The following is a 5,993-nucleotide window of genomic DNA, read 5'->3' as shown; positions in this document are numbered from 1 at the left end:
AAGAATAACAAAAAAAGTCATTCTATTATAAATATACATGCACACATATGTTCATTGCAGCACTGTTTACAATAGCAAAGACCTGGAACAAACCCAAATGCCCATCAATGATAGACTGGGTAAAGAAAATGTGGCACATATACACCATGGAATTCTATGCAGCCACAAAAAGGATGAGCTCATGTCTTTTGTAAGGATATGGATGAATCTGGAAACCATCATTCTCAGCAAACTGACACAAGAACAGAAAACCAACAGCACATGTTCTCACTCATAAATGGGTGTTGAACAATGAGAACACATGGGCACAGTGAGGGGAACATCACAAACTCGGATCTGTTGGGGGTGGGGGGGCTAGGGGAGGGACAGCAGGGGGTGGGGAGTTTGGGGAGGGATAACATTGGGAGAAATACCTGATGTAGGTGACAGGGGGATGGAGGCAGTGAACCACTATGGCGTGTGTGTACCTATGCAACAACCCTGTGAGATGTGTACATGTACCCCAGAACTTAAAGTAAAATAAAAAAAAAGAATGAGGGCTAACTATATGTAAAAAAGATGTACATGAGAAAACATCTATTACAATCCTGTGTAAAAACTTTTAAAGAAATACTTATTTTAAAGAAGTAGATGCTCTTCTTTGAACACCTCCTGGAGATGAAGTACCATGTGCTTCCAACAGCTACTCACAAGGAAACTGTTAACAATGTACACTTTACTTTGCACATTGACTTCACTCCTATATCAAAAGATTCCAAGTGAGGAGATATAACCACTTTTAAATGATCAAGTGAAATTGAGGTTTAAACATGGTTCCATATGTCAAATGTGCCTTATGAAATCTGGCACCAAGAAAGTATACAAGTATACAGTGCAGGTGTGTTCTTATTTCCTATCATTTCCCCCATTGATTTCATCTCTTCTTTCTTCACTTAAGAAAGGTGCCCAAATGGTAAGAGCATAATTGGGAGTGGGGAGGCTGTAAGTGAACCACTTTGGCCAAGAAATTTCTATGTTTCTAAAGAAGAGTTTAGCGCATCCTAGGTTTAGTACATAAGAACAGATCTTGGGAAGGCCACAGAGGTAAATACTTGGTCCCAGATGTGTTTTTTGACATCTTCATGGCCTCAGTAGTCTAATGAGCATGTCCAGGTGGAAGGGAAGGCAGCCATTTTGTTCTGTTTTGATTTCAGCCTAATGCAAAGTTTTGCCTGCAGGGTTCTAACCTCTTTCTATGGCAAACAAATATTATGAACAATTCCCCATTGATGTGCAAAGCAGAATCATAGGAGGAAGCCATTGCTGGCTTAGGAGCTGAGCATGTCAGTCTTGTTCCTCAGTGCTGAATTTGTAATCTGACCTCCTGGACTCTGCGTGTTCCTCCCTGCTTTTTGATTTTGCTGTCTATAGATTAGACCCTTAGCCTTCCTTGACTGGCAGAATCACCCTGTTCTTTTCTGAACCTGTTATGTGCCCTCCAGATCAACTTCATTCTATGTCTGTCCTCACTGATTTAAGACAGGAGCATATATGTCCAGCCAGAGGGATGTAGTCTGGGGAGGACCAAAGTGCTTTCTGACTATTCATTCTCAAAGGTAGCAAGGAAATTGGTACCCAGGTATATTAGTTTCCTATTGCTGCTGTAACAACCACAAACTTAGTGGATTAAAACAACACAAATTTAGTCTCTTACAGTTCTGGAGGTCAGAAGTCCAAAATAAGTTTATGAGGATAAAATCAAGGTGTCAATTATGGCGGATGGGAGGCAGGACTAGATTGCAGCTCCAACTCATACAGACAGAACAGGGTGTGGAGGCTCACACTGTGAATTTTAGCTCCAGAATGACTGCAGGAATAAATTAGGAATCCCAAGAGGACCACAGACCCTCTGAAGGAGGCAGACTGCTCCTGCAGGACCCAGGAGACACCCCAAATACTGTGCGTGCCCAAACCGTGGAATTGGAAAAGAGAGTTCCTCCACTCTTGAACACATACCCCTCACTGGGGAAACTGAAGGTCTAGTTTGCCAGAGAATATTTTGATCTTATCTGCAGCTGAGTCAGTTTAGAGAGCTGAGTGAAATAGAGGGGTAGAGGAAGCAGCGGGAAAGGCTCTGGGAGATTACTGGGTTCCCAAGCAGGCCATTCCTGCCTGGCAGTACAGGGATCCTTCAGGAGAGCAGCCAGAGGCATGGGGAAAATGCCACAGAGAGAAGAAAGTCTCCAGCTGAACTTTGTAACAATCTGAACCTGTGGAGAAGCCTTCTGGCCAGAACTGTGGGGAGGGTGTGAATCTGGCGTGCAGACTCCACAGGTGAGGGAAGAACTAAAGCCCTTTTCTTTTGCAGCTGGGAGGTGGGTAGCCTAGGGTAAGTTCTCAGCTCTGCTTCCCCACAGCCATGAAACAGACTTGATGCATGGGGGTGCATGGTGGAAGTGAGACTCCAAAGGCAAGGGAAGAATGAAAGCCCTTTTCTTTTGCAGCTGGAAGGCGGGTAGCCTGGGGCAAGTTCTCAGCCCTGCTTGCCAACAGCCTGGAAACACTTGGTGCTGTTAGGAAGTGCATGGTGGGAGTGAGACCGGCCCTTCAGATTGCATAGGAGCTGGATGAGGCCTGTGACTGCTTGGTTTTCCTCACTTCCCTGACAACCTCCATGACTCAGCAGAGGCAGCCATAATCCTCCTAGGTTCACAACTCCATTGACCTGGGAACCTCACTCCTGTCTCCCACATCAGCTGCAGCAAGACCTGCAAGGAGAATCTGAGCCCAGACATGCCTAGCTTTGCCCCGACTTGATGGTCCTTTCCTACCCATCCTGGTAGCTGAAGACAAAGGGCATATACTCTTGGAGGTTCTAGGGCTGTGCCCCCACCATACTACCACAGCTGATGCTCTCTGGAAAGTACCACCTTCTGACAGGAGGCCAACCAGCACAAAAATAGAGCATTAAACCACCAAAGCTAAGGACCCTCATGGAGTCCATTGCACCCTCTGACACTTCCATCAGAACAGGTGCTGATATCCACGGCTGAGAGACCCATAGATAGTTCATGTCACAGGACTCTGTGCAGACAACCCCCAGAGCCTGGTAGCCTTGCTGGGTGGCTAGACCCAGAAGAGAAATAACAGTCACTAGAGCTCAGCTCTCAGGAAGCCACATCCATAGGAAAAGAGGGAGAATACTACATCAAGGGAACACCCTGTGGGACAAAAGAATCTGAACAACAGCCTTCAGCTCTAGACCTTCCCTCTGACAGAGGCTACCCAAATAAGAAGGAACCAGAAAACCAACTCTGGTAATATGACAAAACAAGGCTCTTAAAACTTCCCCCAACCCCCCAAATCACACTAGCTCACCAGCCATGGATCCAAACCAAGAAGAAATCCCTGATTTACCTGAAAAAAAAATTCAAGAGGTTACTTATTAAGCTAATCAGAGAAGCACCAGAGAAAGGTGAAGTCTCTAAAGCAAGGAAATCTAAAAAAATTATACAAGTAATGAATGGATAAATACTCAAGGAAATAGATAGCATAAAGAAAAATCAATGAAAAATTCAGGAAACTTCGGACACACTTTTAGAAATGTGAAATGCTCTGGAAAGCCACAGCAATTGAATTGAACAAGTAGAAGAAAGAAATTCAGAGCTTGAAGACAAGGTCTTTGAATTAACCCAATCCAACAAACACTAAGATAAAAGAATATGAAAATATCAACAAAGCCTCCAAGAAGTTTGGGATTATAGTAAATGATCAGACTTAAGAATAATTGGTGCTCCTGAGGAAGAACAGAAATCTAAAAGTTTAAAAAACATCTTTGGGGGAATAATTGAGAAAAACTTCGCTGGCCTTGCTAGAGACCTAGACATCCACATACAAGAAGCACAAAGAACACCTGGGAAATTGATCACAGAAAGATCATCTCCTAGGCACATTGTCATCAGGTTATCTAAAGTTAAGACAAAGGAAAGAATCTTAAGAGCTATGAGACAAAAGCATCAGGTAACCTATAAAGGAAAACCTATCAGAGTAACAACAGATTTCTCAGCAGAAACCATACAAGCTAGAAGAGATTAGGGCCCTGTCTTCAGGATCCCCAAACAAGTTATCAGCCAAGAATTTTGTATCCAGTGAAACTAAGCATCATATACGAAGGAAAGATACAGTCTTTTTCAGACTAACACATACTGAGAGAATTCACCACTACCAAGACACCACTACAGGAACTGCTAAAAGGAGCTCTAAATATTGAAACCAATCCTAGAAACACATCAAAACAAAACCTTTTTAAAGCATAAATCTCACAGGACCTATATAACAAAAATACAATTTAAAAAGCAAAAATGAAAAACCAAGGTACACAGGCAACAAATAGTGTGATGAGTGGAATTGTACCTCACATCTCTTTATTAACATTGAATGTAAATGGCCTAGATGCTCCACTTAAAAGATACACAACTGCAGAATGGATAAGGATTCACCAACCAACTATCTGCTGCCTTCAGAAGACTCATCTAACACAAAAGGACTCACATAAACTTAAAGGGGTGGAAAGAGACATTTCATGCAAATGGACATCAAAAGTGAGCAGGGGTAGCTCTTCTTATATCAGACAAAACAAACTTTAAAGCAACAGCAGTTAAAAAGGACAAAAAGGGACATTATATAATGGTTAAAGACCTTGTCCAACAGGAAAATATCACAATCCTAAACGTATATGCACCTAATACTGGAGCTCCCAAATCTAAAACAATTACTAATAGACCTAAGAAATGAGATACACAGCAAAACAATAACAGTGGGGGACTTCAATAGTCCACTGATAGCACTAGACAGGTCATCAAGACAGAAAGTCAAAAAAGAAACAGTGAATTTAAACTATACCTTAGAGCAAATGGACTTAACAGATATATACAGAACATCCCATACAACAATGGCAGATACACATTATAATCAACAGTGCATGGAACTCTCTCCAAGATAGACCCTATGATAAGCCTCAATAAATTTAAGAAAATTGAAATTATATCAAGCACTCTCTCAGATCACAGTGGAATAAAACTGGAAATCAGCTCCAAAAGGAACCTGGATAAATACATGGAAATGAAATAATCTGTTCCTGAATGATCACTGGGTCAAAAACAAAATCAAGATGGAAATTAAAAAATTCTCCAAACTGAATGACAAAAGTGACACGGCCTATCAAAACCCCTGAGATACAGCAAAGCTGGTGCTAAGAGGCACGTTCATAGCCCCAAATGTCTATATCAAAAAGACTGAGTCTGGACATGGTGACTCAGGCCTGTAATCCAGGCTGCCCTGCTGATGAACTGCCCTATGTAGTGGCAAGGTTTCTCCCAGCTGAGGGCTGAAGGGGAAGACCTTGCTTAGCAAAAGATATGTTGATAAAATAAATGTGTTCCTCACATAGTGGTTCCAACACTGGGCACTCAGGGTTTCTGTACCCAGGTCCCTCTAGGGCAGAGCTGTCCAAACATCTGCCAGGGAAGAAACCAACAAAAGTTGTGTTTGAGCTGCTATTTAAGAGAGCACGAGGCCAGCCGTGGTGGCTTATGCCTGTAATCCCAGCACTTTGGGAGGCCAAGGCAGGCAGGTCACTTGAGGTCAGGAGTTTGAGACTAGCCTGGCCAATATGGCGAAACCCTGACTCTACTAAAAATACAAAAATTAGCCAGGTATTGTGGTGCATGCCTGTAATCCCAGCTACTCAGGAGGCTGAGGTAGGAGAATGCTTGAACCTGGGAGGCTGAGATTGCAGTGAGCCAAGATCATGCCACTGCACTCCAGCTTGGGTGACAGAGCAAGACTCTGTCTCAAAAAAAAACAAAGGGGGGGGGCATCAAACACCTATTAGGTATCCATAAGAATTAAAATTAGCCGGGCGCAGTGGCTCACGCCTGTAATCCCAGCACTTTGGGAGGCCGAGGCGGGTGGATCACGTGGTCAAGAGATCGAGACCATCCTGGTCAACATGG

The sequence above is a fragment of the Cebus imitator genome, unplaced genomic scaffold, assembly GCF_001604975.1.
Source record: "Cebus imitator isolate Cc_AM_T3 unplaced genomic scaffold, Cebus_imitator-1.0 Scaffold31, whole genome shotgun sequence".
Taxonomy (NCBI): domain Eukaryota; kingdom Metazoa; phylum Chordata; class Mammalia; order Primates; family Cebidae; genus Cebus; species Cebus imitator.
Note: the sequence above shows the minus strand (reverse complement) of the source record.